This window comes from Scyliorhinus torazame, unplaced genomic scaffold, assembly GCF_047496885.1.
Source record: "Scyliorhinus torazame isolate Kashiwa2021f unplaced genomic scaffold, sScyTor2.1 scaffold_81, whole genome shotgun sequence".
Taxonomy (NCBI): domain Eukaryota; kingdom Metazoa; phylum Chordata; class Chondrichthyes; order Carcharhiniformes; family Scyliorhinidae; genus Scyliorhinus; species Scyliorhinus torazame.
The window spans coordinates 209299-226272 of NW_027307808.1; the positions used below are offsets into that span (position 1 = coordinate 209299).

The 16974-nt window shown below is 47.6% G+C and overlaps 1 long non-coding RNA gene across 1 annotated transcript; it reads right to left on the bottom strand.

The window, feature by feature from the left end:
- Positions 1–509: 509 nt before the first annotated feature.
- Positions 510–6831, bottom strand: LOC140405569 (uncharacterized). The gene is made up of 2 exons (XR_011938657.1): positions 6337–6831; positions 510–811 (listed from the first exon to the last, which is right to left on the bottom strand). It is a non-coding gene; the product is annotated as an uncharacterized lncRNA (long non-coding RNA).
- Positions 6832–16974: the final 10143 nt, after the last annotated feature.

Consider the following 16974-nt stretch of genomic DNA (forward strand, 5'->3'; position numbering starts at 1 on the left):
TTCACCGTGCCTTGAACCCCTCCATGGCGCCTCAATGCAGTTCGCGGCGCCGAGAAACCGTTAACGGTTCCGGGAAAACTTTTGTGGTGTTCTGAAAACATCCGGGGTGCCCTGAAAAATGAAAGCAAACCTCAGCACCCACTGAACATTTCCTCCACACTCTGATCTCCTGCACCATCCTCTGAATCACTTCACCATCCTCTTACTCACCCACTAAATCCCTCCCCTATTTTCTGAATCAATTGCCGAGCTCCAGAACCATTTCCATGGTTACCTTCTATCACTTCCAGACCCCCAGCTCGTTCTCCATAGCCCAGTACTTGAGACATCCTCACATGTAAGTGGTCAGAGAGCTGATATTGTGGCCCCCTATCTTATCTCAGACCATTTGCATCGACCTCCCCTCCCCTTTATCTGGAATGTACACATCTGTTCCCAGCCTCAATTCAAACCGGACACCTTCGCTACAGACAGCCTGATCCTGAGGGTTAACAAGACAGGAAGCAGTGACCAATGCAGTAAGTTTTATTTCTGATTACAGGCCATTATCCAGACAGCAGGAATACAAGGTCAGGTGTTAGAGGAGTGAAGTAATAAATTAGCCTGTTGTCCAGGAAAGAAGCTTCCATTCAGAGAGAACATGGAGATCCCGGGTTGATGGGAGCCCCTCACTGGATCATTCATCTTTACCTTCAATCCGAATTTGACCCATCATCGTTTTGGGAAGGGAGAAAGTCACGTGCAATCTTCTCAGTGACTGACGGATCACTGATTCTGGCCTCCAACATCGGAGTTTTTGATTTATAACCGTCTAAGAGTAAAAGAAAACATGATGAAGGAATTAATTACGGGTTGATCAGCCTGATGGAGAACAATGAGAAAACAGAAAGCAGAATCTCTCAGCCTGACAGGGACACACTCGGCACAAAGCAGCAACATTAGGTTTGTTGTATATAATAATATTCCACAGTTTACAGCCTCCCACTCCCAGACTTGTATAAACCCACTCCGTCTCCCCACCTCCTGGTCGGAACAAACTCATTCCCTCCCTCCACCTGCTGGTCTGTACAAACACACTCCCTCCACCTCCTGGTCTGTACAAACACACTCCCTCCACCTCCTGGTCTGTACAAACTCCCTCCCTCCCTCCACCTGCTGGTCTGTACAAACTCACTCCCTCCCTCCCTCCACCTGCTGGTCTGTACAAACACACTCCCTCCACCTCCTGGTCTGTACAAACACACTCCCTCCACCTCCTGGTCTGTACAAACTCCCTCCCGCCCTCCACCTGCTGGTCTGCACAAACTCCCGCCCTCCACCTCCTGGTCTGTACAAACTCCCTCCCTCCCTCCACCTGCTGGTCTGTACAAACTCCCGCCCTCCACCTCCTGGTCTGTACAAACTCACTCCCTCCCTCCACCTCCTGGTCTGTACAAATTCACTCCCTCCTTCCATCTCCTGGTCTGTACAAACTCCCTCCCTCCCTCCACCTGCTGGTGTGTACAAACTACCTCCCTCCACCTCCTGGTCTGTACAAACTCCCTCCCTCCACCTCCGGGTCTGTACAAATTCACTCCCTCCCTCCATCTCCTGGTCTGTACAAACTCACTCCCTCCCTCCACCTGCTGGTGTGTACAAACTACCTCCCTCCCTCCACCTCCTGGTCTGTACAAACTCCCTCCCTCCACCTCCTGGTCTGTACAAATTCACTCCCTCCACCTCCTGGCCTGTACAAACTCACTCCCTCCACCTCCTGGTATGTACAAACTCACTCCCTCCACCTCCTGGTCTGTACAAACTCCCTCCCTCCCTCCACTTGCTGGTGTGTACAAACTCACACCCGCCACCTCCTGGTCTGCACAAACTCACACCCGCCACCTCCTGGTCTGTACAAACTCCCTCCCTCCCTCCACTTGCTGGTCTGTACAAACTCACTCCCTCCACCTCCTGGTCTGCACAAACTCACTCCCTCCACCTCCTGGTCTGTACAAACTCACTCCCTCCACCTCCTGGTCTGTACAAACTCACACCCACCACCTCCTGGTCTGCACAAACTCACTCCCTCCACCTCCTGGTCTGCACAAACTCACACCCTTCCACTTCCTGGTCTGTACAAACCCACTGCCTCCACCTCCTGTTCAGTGCAAATTCCCTCCCTCACCCTCCCGTTCTGTACAAACTCACTCCCTCCACCTCCTGGTCTGTACAAACTCCCTCGCCCAACCTCCTGGTCTGTACAAACTCACGCCCTTCACCTCCTGGTCTGCACAAACTCACTTCCTCCATCCACCGCCTGGTCTGTACAAACTCTCTCCCTCCCACCACCTCCTGGTCTGTACAAACACATTCCCTCCACCTCCTGTTCCGGACAAACACATGCCCGTCCTCCACATCCTGCTCTGTAAAAACGCACACCCTCTGTGGTGTTGGGTGCTCTGGTGCACAGATGAGCCAACACAGTTGTATGTGGTACAACTCTATTTTATTATAACTCTTATAATACAGTTCGTTCTGGATACTCTGCACGTGCTGTCTCCCTGAGTGTGTTTGGTAACAGATGTGTCCTGGTTCTCCTCTGCAGCTAATACTGACCACCGGGGGTCGTGTCTGTGCTTTTATATCTTTCTGTCATTGGTTGTGGTGTTGTGTGTTCTGATTTGTCTGTTGGTGTGTCTATCATGATGTGTGTGTTTGAATATCATGACACCCTCCAACTCCTGGTCTGTACAAACTCACTCACTCCCCCCACTTCCTGGTCTGTACAAATAGACAATCTCCCTCCACTTCCTGGTCTGTACAAACTCACTCACTCCATCTCCTGGTCTGTACAAACTACCTCCCTCCACCTGCTGGTCTGTACAAACTCCCTCGCCCCACCTCCTGGTCTGTACAAACTCACGCCCTTCACCTCCTGGTCTGCACAAACTCACTTCCTCCATCCACCGCCTGGTCTGTACAAACTCTCTCCCTCCCACCACCTCCAGGTCTGTACAAACACATTCCCTCCACCTCCTGTTCCGGACAAACACATGCCCATCCTCCACATCCTGCTCTGTAAAAACGCACACCCTCCAACTCCTGGTCTGTACAAACTCACTCACTCCCTCCACTTCCTGGTCTGTACAAATAGACTCCCTCCCTCCACTTCCTGGTCTGTACAAACTCACTCACTCCATCTCCTGGTCTGTACAAACTACCTCCCTCCACCTCCTGGTCTGTACAAACTCACTCCCTCCACCTCCTGGTCTGCACAAACTCACGCCCTCCACCTCCTGGTCTGTACAAACTCACTTTCTCCATCCACCGCCTGATCTGTACAAACTCCCTCCCTCCACATCCTGGTCTGTACAAACTCACACCCTCCACCTCCTGTCTGTACAAACTCACTCCCTCCACAACCTCGTCTGTACAAACTAACTCACTCCACCTCCTGGTCTGTACAAACTCACACCCTCCACATCCTGGTCTGTACAAACTCCCTCCCGCCACCTCCTGGTCTGTACAATCTCACTCCCTCTCCTCCTCGTCTGTACAAACTCACGCCCTCCACCTCCTGATCTGTACAAACTCACTTCCTCCATCCACCTCCTGGTCTGTACAAACACATTCCCTCCACCTCCTTGTCTGGACAAACAAATGCCCATCCACCACATCCTGCTCTGTAAAAACGCACACCCTCCAACTCCTTGTCTGTACAAACTCACTCACTCCCTCCACTTCCTGGTCTGTACAAATAGACTCCCTCCCTCCACTTCCTGGTCTGCACAAACTCACTCCCTCCACATCCTGGTCTGTACAAACTCACTCCGTCCACCTCCTGGTCTGCACAAACTCACTCACTCCACATCCTGGTCTGCACAAACTCACACCCTCCACCTCCTGGTCTGTACAAACTCCCTCCCACCACCTCCTGGTCTGTACAAACTCACTCCCTCCACCTCCTGGTCTGTACAATCTCACTCCCCCCTCCTCCTCATCTGTACAAGCTCACTCCCTCCCACCACCTCCTGGTCTGTACAAACTCACTTCCTCCATCCACCTCCTGGTCTGTACAAACTCCCTCCCTCCCTCCACCTCCAGGTCTGTACAAACACATTCCCTCCACCTCCTGGTCTGGACAAACACAGGCCCTCCCTCCAAATCCTGCTCTGTACAAACGCACACCGTCCAACTCCTGGTCTATAAAAAATCACGCCCTCCCTCCACCTCCTGGTCTGTACAAATAGACTCCAGCCCTCCACTTCCTGGTCTGTACGGACTCACTCACTCCACCTCCTGGTCTGCACAATCCCCCTCCCTCCACCTCCTGGTCAGCACAAACTCACACCCTCCACCTCCTGGTCTGTACAAACTCACTCCCTCCACATCCTGGTCTGTACAAACGCACTCCCTCCACCCTCTGGTCTGTACAAACTCCCTCCCTCCACCTCCTGCTCTGTACAAACTCACTCCCTCCACATCCTGGTCTGTACAAACGCACTCCCTCCACCCTCTGGTCTGTACAAACTCCCTCCCTCCACCTCCTTGTCTGTACAAACTCCCTCCCTCTTCCACCTCCTGGTCTGTACAAACTCCCTCCCTCCACCTCCTGGTGTTTACAAACTCACTCCCTCCACCTCCTGGTCTGTAAAAACTCCCTCCCTCCACCTCCTGGTCTGTACAAACTCCCTACCTCCACCTCCTGGTCAGTACAAACTCCCTCCCTCCACCTCCTGGTCTGTACAAACTCACTCCCTCCACCTCCTGGTCTGTACAAACTCACTCCCTCCACATCCTGATCTGTACAAACTCACTCCCTCCACCTCCTGATCTGTACAAACTCCCTCCCTCCACCTCTGGGTCTGTACAAACTCCCTCTCTCCCTCCACCTCCTGGTCCGTACAAACTCCCTCCCTCCACCTCCTGGTCTGGACAAACACACTCGCTCCCTCCACCTCCTGGCGTTTACAAGCTCACTCCCTCCACCTCCTGGTCTGTACAAACTCCTTCCCTCCCTCCACCTCCTGGTCTTGACAAACTCCCTCCCTACACCTCCTGGTCTGTACAAACTCCCTCCCTCCCTCCAACTCCTGGTCTACACAAACGTACTCCCTCCACCTCCTGGTCTGTACAAACTCACTGCCTCCACCTCCTGGTCTGTACAAACTCACGCCCTCCACCTCCTGGTCTGTACAAAGTCACTCCCTCAACCTCCTGGTCTGTACAAACTCACTCCCTCCACTTCCTGGTCTGTACAAACTCCCTCACTCCCTCCTCCTCCTGGTCTTCACATACTCACTCCCTCCACCTCCTGGTCTGTACAAACTATCTCCCTCCACCTCCTGGTCTGTACAAACTCACTCCCTCCACCTCCTGGTCTGTACAAATTCACTCCCTCCACCTCCTGGTCTGTACAAACTCCCTCCCTCCACCTCCTGGTCTGTACAAACTCCCTACCTCCACCTCCTGGTCAGTACAAACTCCCTCCCTCCACCTCCTGGTCTGTAGAAACCCTCCCTCCAACTCCTGGTCTGCACAAACTGACTCCCTCCACCTCCTGGTCTGTACAAACTCACTCCGTCCACCTCCTGGTCTGTACAAACTCACACCCTCCAGCTCCTGGTCTGTACAAACTCACTCCCTCCACCTCCTGGTCTGCACAAACTCCCTCCCTCCACCTCCTGGTCTGTACAAACTCACACCCTCCAGCTCCTGGTCTGTACAAACTCACTCCCTCCACCTCCTGGTCTTTACAAATTCACACCCTCAACCTCCTGGTCTGCACAAAGTCACTCCGTCCCTCTACCTCCTGGTCTACATCAACACCCTCCCTCCCTCCTCCTAGTCTGTACAAACTCACTACCTCCCTCTACCTCCTGTACCGAAGTACAGTGAAAATTAAATGGGGAGAAATAGCTGATGGAGATGCTGATCCTGTCTTCACACACAGTCCACACTCTCACAATCTGTAGCAGTGTCAGTGACCGGGAGCAGTAACTGAATTCTGCAATAAGGACAATGACAGAGTTAGCTATCCGGATCAATGATCCCACTATGACCCAGCAACGTGCCCCGCTCAGTAACCTGTGGTTTCATTATTGATCCGTGTTGTCCAGCTCACAAAACCAACAAGCCCCGCGAAACACTCCGATAGTGACTAAAATATCAGAGATTTACCAATGGAGATTGTTTATCCTGAATTCTTCAGTTTGTTTTAGAATCTCACAATCCACATCTCTTAACCTATCAAACCATTGCATTCAAAGCAAATACAATCGATTTAAAATTAATCTGCATGAACCCCAGCGGCTTTAGTGTTGGAGAACGTTCAGAGATTCTTCCTTCCTTCCATAATACCTGGTTTCGCTCCAGTAGGATTGCTCTGAGTCAGCACGAGAAGTACAAGCACCAGGAACAACGCTTTCTGCATCTTCACTGGGGTCTGTCAGAGTTACGGTCAGAATGCTGGTGTAGATCTGCTCTCTATCTAATCGCGGAGTGTTGCTGCTTTTATAATCCCACGAGCGGGCGTGTCTGCTTCCTGGTGATATCATTGGAAACTGTTTTCCTTAATGCTGCCTTATTTCCATGAATGTCGCCTTGAGCAAAGCCAGATCCACACAGCTGTTTAGTTTAAAAATCTAAAGGGGACAGCAGTGTACCTCGCTAGTGTTCCACATGATGTGTTCCTCTTGCTGACAGCCTCTCCCTCCGAAATGAAGCTGTGCTTAGAGTGCATATACAGACACAGTGCCTGTAAAAATGTTCATCAAAACCCCTGAATTTGGACGAACGTCCTTTTTTGTGAAGCACATCTGTATCTTAGACCCTGTCGCGTTGTGTAAGGCCACCTTCAGATGCCTATCCACATGTAGGTCCGGACACTGTATCCCTGCACTCTTCAGACCGGAGACATTATTTCCCTGTAGTCCCTCCCTAGCACTTTTGTTAAAATGCATCACGTCACAATGAAGGAAAAGAAGAGCAAAGCAAATTACAGCACAAGAGCAGGCCCTTCGGCCCTTCAAGACTGCAGCCACTTTGCTGCCCGTCTGAAAGGCGCTTCTGTGGCCGCGAAAGGACTCCAGGTTGGTAGTTTGCCTCCCTGATGCCAAGGTCCTGGATGTCTCTGAGCGGCTACAATGCATCTTCAAACGGGAGGAAATCAGACAGAGGTCATTGCCCACATTGGCACCAATGACATAGGAGAAGCAGTAGCGAGGTCCTGTAACTGCAATTTACGCAGCTCGGTACAATATTAAAAAGCAAATCCTCTAGGGTAGTAATCTCAGGAATACTCCAGGTGCCATGTACTCGCAAGGCTAGCAACAGCGATATAGTGCAGATGAACACGTGGCTAAAGAACTAGTGCAGAAGGGAGGGCTTCAATTTGTTTGATCACTGGGATGTCTTCCACGGAAGGCGAGGCCTTACAAGAAGGGCAGGTTACACCTGAACTAGAGGGGCACCAATATCCTGACTGGGAGGTTTGCTTGTATGCTATCTGTCTTACTTGTTGTACTCCGTGCATTGAAGCAGATACACTCCAGACCTCCAGGCCCACTGAGTTCGACCTCCCTCAGCCTACCCTTCCTGTTATCCTGGCTGACCCTGGTACCATGCTCATCCCCAGTCTCTACACTTGCTGGCGTACTGTCCTGATTCCCACCCCTGCCAGATTAGTTTAAACCCACCCGCACAATACAGCTGTAGATGGTTGGGCCCCCGGCAATATCCTGAGGAACTCCTGCAGCGATGTCCAACCATCGTACCTTCTGCCAGGTATGACTCCAACCAGCGGAGAGTTTTCCCCCTGATTCCCATTGACTCACAGTGGAACATCATCTTTGTGTATTTCATGATGCCTTTCTTATATTCCTTTCTTTATCTCTGTCCCACATCCCGACTACTGCCTGGGGGTCTGTACCTAACTCCCATCAGGCTTTTTCCCCTTTCTGCTCCTCAACTCTACCCACGCAGATTCTCTGCCTTCCAACCCTATATCGCTTCTGACTATAAATTGAATTCATTTCCTTACTAACAATGCAACCACGCTCACTCGTCCCAGCTGCGTGTCCTTTCTGGAGGGCATATATCATTGGCCATTTAAATGCCAGCCCTGATCCCCTTGCTGCCACGAGTCTGTGATGCCCCCAACATCGTACCGGCCAAATTTCAATTTGCGCGACCACCTTATTCACCTTGTTTCGTATAACGCACGCATTCAGGTGCAACCCCCTCATTCCAGAATAGACCGCCACCACCGCCCCACTCCGTCATCATATTTGTCCCCTCTTTTGCTTTAGCTGAAGTTGGATTCCTGCCACCTTCTCCTGTTGTACTCGGTGTTCTGGAAATTTTACTATCCTTTCTGGAGGCCTCGGCCCCTTTAATTAAATTAAAGTCTTCTCCATTAACCTGCGCTTCTACCTTCTCCTTTAACTTGGAGTTTCTAAACCACGCCCATATGTTCGGGTCGCGCCCGGCACTGGATGGGTTCTGGAGGGGGGTTGCGAGAACTATATCTAAGGTGGTGAAAGTCCAGGTCAAGCCAAGTTGGGGGCTAGCACTATTTGGAGTGGCGGACGAGCCGGGTGTGCAGGAGGCGAAAGAGGCCGGCATTCTGGCCTTTGCGTCCCTGGTAGCCCGGCGGAGGATCTTGTTAGTGTGGAAAGATGCGAAGCCCCCCAGTGTGGAAGCCTGGATAAATGACATGGCAGGGTTTATCAAGTTGGAGAGGATAAAGTTTGCCTTGAGAGGGTCAGTGCAGGGGTTCTCCAGGCGGTGGCAACCGTTCCTAGACTATCTCGCGGAGCGTTAGATGAAGATCGGTTAGCAGCAGCAGCAGCAACCCGGGGGGAGGGGGGGACATCTCTTCCGGGGGGGGGGGGGCGGAGGCTGGACGGGGAAGGGGGGTTTTCCTGGGGGCACTTGAGCAAGAAAATACATAAATGTTCAGGAAAGTTAATCTGTGCGAGAGGAATCGAATGTACAAAGTTCTGTATTATGTCGATTTGATATGTGTATGTCTTGCTCGGCGACCTTTCTTTTCTTTCTGTTACGCGGGGGGGGGGGGGGGGGGGTATATAGGTGACAATTTTGTTGAAAAATTCTTAACAAAACATATTTTTAAATAAAAACTTGGAGTTTCTCATTCTTCAGACAACTGAAGCCCCCCCCTCGCCCCTGCCCGCGCCACTATTTAGTTAAAAGCCGCGCCTACAGCCCAAGTTGTGCCATTCGCCAAGACTCTGGTGCAAATATGATTCAGATGAATGTGCCAATGTGACATGAATTTAAACCGATTTCTCCCAAAAGCAATCTTTACCTCCTTTATCTTATTTACCAGTACCAACTGTCATGTGAGAGTCCATTTCAGAAAAATGTGTTTTATCAAATGGCTACAGTGTTGTCATTTGTGGGTGGAGCTGGAATGTGATTCTGCGTTTTACTTTCTGCGTTTTTGAGCTGGAAGCTGTTTTTGGCTCTGTGCTTTAGTTTCACTTTCAGTTGGAGAGCTGCGTTCAAACCAAGCAGGTGTATATTGGTCTCTCTCTCTGTATGATAAACAAGATGTTCACATCACTTGATAATTTAAAAGTGATAGCTGTTCTCTGTATCGAACTCAAACCTTCTACCTTTGTTAAAACGTGTTTTGGCTCATGGATGTTGTTTGGAAAGTTACTAAGGGTTACCTATAGAGTACTGTATCTTTTTGGTGGGTTATCAGTGTTGGTAGATGATAAGATGTTTACTGTGGGTTTATAAAATGTTAATTGAATTCATGGAATAAACATTGTTTTGTTTTACAAATACTTTAAATCTCTGTTGCATCACACCTGTAAAGTGGGCCCTTGTGCTCCCCATAACCAAAATCTATTAAAAGTTGTAGGTCGAGGTGAACTCCATGACATACTTTGGTGTTCTCTGAACGCTGGCCCATGTCACAATTAGCTCGTGGTTCAGATATCAATCCAGAGATTATTACCTTTTCAAAACTCTCTTTTTTTAAATTCAGCTCTAGCTCTCACACTCTCTGAGCAGAATCTCTGTCCTAGTTCTAGCTATGTCGTACCTACGTAGACCACTAGAACTGGATCATTACCCTCCTACTCCGAGTGCACAGCTGTACCGCGGGAGAAGACCTGAGAGGGATCATGTAGCGAGGCAATGTGAGTAGAGATCAGAAACAGGTAGTGTACAGCCACAATTTTTGAGTTTTACTATAGGACTCCCAACAGCCAGCGGCAGATAGTGGAGCAGATATGCAGGCAGATTTTGGAAAGGTATAAAAGGAACAGGATTGTTGTGGGGGTCATATTCACTGTCCATATATTTCATAGAATTTACAGTGCAGTAGGCCAGTCGGCCCATCGAGTCTGCACTGGCTCTTGAAAAGCACCCTACCCAAGGTTAACACCTCCACCCTATCCCCATAACCCAGTAACCCCACCCAACACTAAGGGCAATTCTGGACACTAAGGGCAATTTAGCACGGCCAATCCACCTAACCTGCACATCTTTGGGCTGTGGGAGGAAACCGGAGCACCCGGAGGAAACCCACGCACACACGGGGAGGATGTGCAGCCTCCGCACAGACAGTGACCCAAGCCGGGAATCGAACCTGGAGCCCTGGAGCTGTGAAGCAATTGTGCTATCCACAATGCTACCGTGCTGCCCGGTTGACTGGGACGCATTTATTTCCAGGGGTTTGGATCTATAGAACTTGTACGGAGCATCCATGTGGGCATCTTGAAACAATATGTAGATAGTCCAACTAGGAAAGGGTTCGCACTGGATCTGGCACAGCGGAATGACCATGGCCAGGCTTTCGACATTTCTGTTGGGGAACATTTCATGAAGAGTGACCATAATCTATTTTGTTTTAAGGTACTGTTAGACAAAGATAAGAGTTGTCCTCGGGTGAAGGTGCTAATTTGGTGGAAGGCTGATTATAACAATATTCGGCAGGAACTGAACAGTCCAGATTGGGAGACGTGGGGGGTGGGTGGGGGGGAGGCGGATGTTTGGGAGTATATCAACATCTAGCATGTGGAACGGTTTCTAATGTCAGTTGAAAGGAAGTCAGGACCGGGATGATCCTGTGAGGAAAAATAAGAAGGACAAGTTTTGGGAACCTTGGATAACGAGGGATATTGTGAGCCTGGTCCAAAGTAAAATGAAGCATGTGTAAGGACTAGATGGCTGGGAACACACAAAGCCTGTGAGGAATTTAAATAAAACAGGAAGGAACATACGCAAGGAGTCAGGGCTTAAAGGGTCATGAAAAACGTCATCGGCAAACAGGATTAAATAAAAGCCCAAGTCTATTAGACATATATAATGAGCAAGAGATGAGCCAGGTAAAGGGTTGGCCAAGTCAAGGACAGCGGAGGGAATATCTGCTTGGAACCGAACCAGAGGAAATCGGAGAGGTACTGAATGAGTACTTTGCATCAGCATTTACCACAGAGAACGACTTGAGGAATGATGTGTCTGGGGAAGGGTGGGGTACATTGGTCAGCTCAGGCTTGTAGAGCCGAAGGGCCTGTTCATGTGCTGAACCTTTCTTTGTTCGTCTTCACCCCAGATGAGATGGCCAAACCCCTGCCCCAGACAGCACCAGAACCTGCGAGATTATCGATCTTGGTTACAGTAAATAATACCAATGCCGGTAACTGTACTCTCCCCGATGACGCCTCCATTTCTTTCTCCGCCGCCCCGCCCCCCACACACACTTTAACCGATCCCTGTACCATGGTCAATTTGGTCATCCTCTCTCCAGTCCGCGATTCCTCCCAATCAGGTGGAAAGAATGTCGAACTTTTTGGAGATGGACATGGGCTGAGGATCCTGTAACTCTACCTCCTGGACTCCTCCACCTGGATCTCATCCCTCTCCCCACATCACCCTTCTTATGTTACGTGTCTCTTAGTTCCTCAGCTAGGTTATATTCATGTCCCATTTTTTGTAACCATATGTAATCATATATACATGACTCGTATCTCGTATTCCAGAACTCTTATTTATGTCTTAATTATTTATGACCTTATATTACCTATACTCCACTGAATTGTCTTCCAAAATTAGGTCTAAAAAATTATCTTTCTTCATATTGTTTACATTAACTAGGAGCCTCCCTCACTCCAGGGATCGATGTCCAATAGGGGAATACACTCAGAATATCAGGAGCAACATTTGCCAAATGTTAAAATCTGTAAGATACGTCTACAATTTGACACAGCTGCCTCAGTTACAGAGCCAGAGTGTCAAAGAGAATACCCTCAGCGGCTGAATATCCACAGGGTTTGGGAAAACAGAATTCAAAAGGTCCAAAATCCTCTGAGATAAATATTGTTCACCTCGTTTCAGACTTCAGTGGCGGCCCCTGAGACTGCGTCTCCCCTATCCAGATTGACTGGTGAGTGTCTACAGATACGGGTGGATATATCGCGATGCGGAGTAGGTATTTGAGTGAGACATGAGAGCAGAAGGACAGTGTACAGTTTATGGTATAAATAGTCTTCCTTATACAGGCACACAGAGTGTAAAGAACAGATTGAATTATCTCGGCCAAAAAGTCAACTTGGCTGTCACAACATGGCAGACATGACAGAGACATGACTGCAAGATGCTCACAACTAGAAAGGCTGACCAAACAGCTAATAAAATCCACAAAAACGGTGCCTGAAAGCAACCTCGCAAGTGAAAACATCGGCATCACAGGAAACATTTACAATTTTTAACGAAAATGAGAAAAGTTAGAAGATATGTGGGCCCTTTTTAACTTATAATGGGGCTGTTTTCAATTAAAAGAAGGTGGTGACAGATATGCTGAAGAATGGATTGCTTTCAGTATTTACAATAGAGGAAGAGATTGGCATGCCAGAGGTCTCAAGGACAATATTATTAAACAGGAGCAGGGATTTATTAAAATTCACACAGTCTGCGCATCACTAATGGAGAAATTACTAGTGTTGGAATGTGACAGATACCAAGGAATAGGCCCTTCCCATTCCAGGGGTTTTAAGGAAGGAGTTGGGAACATTGCAGATTCCTGAAATGACGAGTAACCGTGCTAGCAATGAACATGACCCTTATTCTGGAACTGTGTCTCCGAGTTCAACTAGTGAGCTCGTATGCATAATCCTCATGCTGTAAATGTGAGTCTTAGCTCTCCAGCGAGCTTATGTACATGACCATTAATCTGTAACCGTGTTTCTCAGTCACCCAGAGGTGTATGCACGTAATATATTTCATGTAACTGTCGCCAAATTCTCAAGCAAGCTTCCTTACAGTACTCTTGTTCTGTAACTGGGCCCGCCAGTTCCACAGGGAGCTGACACACATGACGTTTGTTCTGTAACTGTATCTCCTGGTTAACAGGCAGTATGTACACATGATCCTTACTCTGTAACTGTGTCTCCCAGTTAACAGGTAGTTTGTAAAAATGATCGTTATTCTGCAACGTTGTCTCCTAGTTCTATAGCGACATCATTTAAATGTCACTTGTTCTATTGCTGTTTCTCCTAGGTCGCTGCCTATGAAATTTTCAATGGTTTTAATATTCATGTCCAATTTTTTCCGACCTTTGCTTCTATATTTTAGTCTAAATTTTCTTGCAAACTTTGGCCTCAATAATGATCTTCCTTCACGTTATTTAAACTGTCTCGGATTCTGCCTCACCGACGGATCTGGTGAATAATTAAAGATCTCACAGGTAGACATCCTTTCGGAAGGAGCGGTCACAGTATGGTTGAATTTAAAATACAGATGGAGGGTAAGAAGCTCAAATCCTATTGCAGCTTCATCTGCTTAAGCAAAGGAGACGACACTGAGGGAGGAGTTGGCTAATGTAGACTGGGAGCAAAGACTTCATGGTTGGACAATTGACGAAACGTGGAGTACATTCAGAGTTTATTCATAGTGCTCCGCAAAGGTATGTTGCAGTGAAATTGAAGGAGTGGAGGAAAAGGGATAATCAGCCATGGATATCGAAGGGAAAATGTGAATTAAAATCCAAACAAAGTGGCAAAGATTAGTGGGAAACTAGAGCATTTGGAAACCTTTGCAAGTCAATAGAAAGCCACGAAAAAAGAAATAAAGAAAAGGAAGATAGATTAAGAGGCTAAAGTAGCTGAGAATATAAATGAAAAGGAGTGGCTAGGGTCAACATTGGTCCTTTCGAGTATGAGAACGGGATTTAATAATGGGAATTGAGGAAATGGCGATGGAGTGAACGAATATGTTGTGTCGGTCTTCACAGTATAAGCCACAAACAGCATGCCAATAATTAAAGGCAAGGAGGCTATGGCAGGTAAGGACGTAGAAACGATCATTGTCACTAATGAGATAGTGTTGGGTCAGCTATTGGGGCTACAGGTACACACGTCTCCTGGCGGGGAAATAGCAAATGCCTTTGTGGTAGTTTACCAAATGTCGCTGAACTCTGGGGCGATTCTGGCAGATTAGAAAACAGCAAATATGACGTCACTGATTTAAAAAGGAGGGAGACAAAAGGCCAGTTAGCTTAACTTCTGTAGTGGGGGAAATGCTTGAATCTATCATCAAGGAAGAAATACAGAAACATCTGGATCGAATTTGTCCCAATAGGCAGACGCAGCATGGGTTCATGAAAGGACGGTCATGCTTCACTAGTTGTCTGGAATTCTATGAGGACATTACTAGCTCGGTAGACAACGGGGTACTGGCGGATGTGAGGTATCTGAATTTCCAGAAGGCATTCGACAAGGTACCGCACGAAAGGCTGCTACATCAGTTAAAGGTGTAAATTGTTACGGGTAATACAGTAGAATATATAGAGGATTGGTTAACTGAAAGAAAGCAAAGATTGGGGAAAACAGTTTTTTTCTTGTTGGTGATCATTGGCTAGTTGTGTTCCCCGTGGATCAGTGTTGAGATCGCAATTGTTTATAATTTACATAGATAATTTGGAGTTTAGGACCAATTGTAATGTGTCAAAGTTCGCAGATGTCACTAAGATGAGTGTTGGAGCAAAGTTTACAGGACACTGATAGCCTGCAGAAGGTTGTAGATAGTTTAAGTCAGTAGGTAAGGATCTGGAAGGTGGAGTACATATTTGGTAAATGTAAGTCAATCTATTTTGGTAGGAATAAAGCAAAATGGACTATGATTTAAATGGTAAAAAATTGCAGCATGCTGCTGTGCAGAGGGACCTGGGTTTCCATGTGCATGAATCGCAAAATGTTAGCTTGCAGGTTCAGCAGGTGATTAAGGCGGCAAATGATATGTTGTCGTTCATTGCCAAAGGGATGGAATTTAAAGAACAGTAAGGTTATGTTGCAGCTGTTCAAGGTGCTGGTGAGGCCACACCTGGACTACTGTGCACAGTTTTGGTGTCCATCCTTGAGAAAGGATGTGCTGACATTGGAGGGGTGCAGAGGAGATTCAGCAGGTTTATTCCGGAGTTGAAACGCTTGTCTTTTGACGAGAGACTGAGTAGACTGTGACTATACTGATTGGAATTTGGAAGAATGAGGTGGGACCTTCTGGAAACAAATGACGGGAATAGATAGGATAGATGCAGGGAGGTTGTTTTCACTGCTGAGTGAATCTAGGACTAGAAGGCATAGCCTAAACATATGGGACAGCAGATTTAAGACTGAGTTTAGGAGGAACTTCTTCACCCGAAGGGTTGTGAATCTGTGGAAATCCCTGCCCAGTGAAGCAGTTATTGCTGCCTCGTTGAATCTGTTTTTAAAGACAAAGATAGATATATCTTTGAACAGTAAAGGAATTAAGGTTTATGGTGAGCGGGAGGGTAAGTGGAGATGAGTCCACAAAAAGATCACCCACGATCTAATTGAATGGCGGAGCTGCTCGAGCGGCCAGATGGCCTACTCCTCTCTCTGGGTCTTATGTTTTTATTGTGTTCTTATGTCGAACAGTGAAATACTCTCAGCAGATCAGCAGAAACACTTGCAAACTATTCAAATACACCCGATACATTTGCAAGTTGACACATCAGCCTCAGTTACAGAGACAGCCTGTCAAAGGTTATAGTCTCTGCGGCTGGACATGCACAGACATATGGGGTAGAACATTTAAAAGATCCAAAATCATCTGAAATAAATAATATTCCCCTCGGTTCAGTCTTTAGTGCCTGCCCCTTACACTGAGATTGTATCACCTCATATCGGTCTCCCCGCATAGTGTACAGAAACGGGTGGATATGCCACTTTAAGATGAATATTAAACATTTGGGTAATGTATTAGAGATGAACACTTTGCAGTTTACAGTATCAACACTGTTCCTGATATAAACTGATGGAGCACGAAGAAAACTTGTAATGAATCCAGCCTCAAATTCAACTTGGGGTTGCAACATGGCAGCCAGAACAGAGACATGTTTGAAGATGGTTGGAACTGTAAAGGGTGACAAAGTAGATAGTATAATCCGTAAAAATGGAGTATTGAAATAAACTCGCAAGTGAAAACAAAACATTCACAGAAAATTTGTAGTTTTATGTGGAAAAGGAGAGTGGTCGGAGAGAATGTGGCTCCTTGTAAATTCAAAATGGTTCTGTTCTCAATGAAAATAAAGTGATGAAAAACATGTAGGATGAATGTGTTACAGTTTTCACCATTGAGGGCGCGGTTTCCATGTCAGGGAGCCCAAGAAAACTATTATTGAACAGGAGCAGGGACTGAAAAAAATTCAGTCGGGGTGTCACTAATGGTGAAATTAATAGTGTTCGAACGTGAAAACTCCCCACCAACAGACCGTTTCCATTTCAGGGTCTTCAAGGGGGGAGATACAAACACTGCAGATTCCTGAAATCAGTAGAACCCAGATACCTGAGATACAGACCATTGTTCTATAATTGTGTCTTCTAATTCCCCAGCTGAATTATATGCATGACCCTCATTCTGAAATGTGGCTCCTAGTTCCACATACACATAGTATACCTGTCCCTTATTTTGTAACTATGTCGCCTGGCTCGCTGTATGACT